This window comes from Octopus bimaculoides, chromosome 24 (assembly GCF_001194135.2).
Source record: "Octopus bimaculoides isolate UCB-OBI-ISO-001 chromosome 24, ASM119413v2, whole genome shotgun sequence".
Classification (NCBI taxonomy): domain Eukaryota; kingdom Metazoa; phylum Mollusca; class Cephalopoda; order Octopoda; family Octopodidae; genus Octopus; species Octopus bimaculoides.
Window position 1 is genome coordinate 26445983 of NC_069004.1, and position 1121 is coordinate 26447103.

Sequence of the window (1121 nt, forward strand, 5' to 3'; positions counted from 1 at the left end):
TTTGTATGATTGTGTATAGAGGAATATATTATTTTGTTTAAAAGAGTTCCAACACTGTCTGTTTTTTATGTTTTATTTATATTCCTGCAGAACCAATGTGGGGTATAGAATATGGAATATACAATATATAATATAATATACAATATATAATATAAAATAAAATAAAATAAAAATGGATGGCACCATGAAAGAAAGTATTGAATGTAGATGAAATATTGAGTGTTCAATATAAAGGATCAAATATATAAATATACGTATAAAAAGGCGACTCGAGTTTCAGGGCTATTTCCCTTCGTCATGGCCGGTATGACAGACTTTAACAGACTGTGTATATATATTGGTCCCTGTTCTTTGACATGCATATCAGTTTCGCAGTGTTTTGTCCTGCCTCACTTTCGCGCAACCCCACAAGTGTGCCCTGGAAAATGGCTTTGGATAGGGAGCTGTGACAAGATACATGACCGTACCAGACGAGCTTCCTTCTTTTTAACTGTGTAAGCAGCGGTTCCCCTCTTCCGGCGTATTTGTTGATTTGCTGCTCCGGACGAATCTGTTCGTTTTGTGCTCTGTGTACGGAGTGTGTAGCAGACCTACGAAGCACTTCCGCTCAAATGCTTAGATTCAACACTATGTATATATAAAATCCAAGATGTTCCAGCCCCACAGAAGCATCAAACATTACTACCATACAGTGTTGCCCAATAACCCTTACATGATTATATAGACCTTTCATATACTAAGGTCTTCTTTTCCTATCACGACCTGCAGGGGTAAGGTCAACTCAACAAAGACGATTTTGTTAAGTTAGTCCAAATCTAAAGTCAGAAGCTCTTCGACTTACCATCGTACTGTGGTTACGTACAAGGTAAAAAAACTTTCCTTTTTCTGTTATTTTTAAAATTCATTTTCTTGTTTCAGTCGTTGCGGCCATGATGGAGCATCATCTTAAATGGTTTTTAATCGAAGAAACCGACCCAAGATTTATTCTCCGTAAGTACAGGACTTATTCTATCGTTCTCTTTTGCCGAACTGCTAGCTTATGAGGGAAGTAAACACACCAGTATTGGTTATAGAATGATGGCGGGGGACAAACACAGACACAAAGACAAACACCCCCCCCC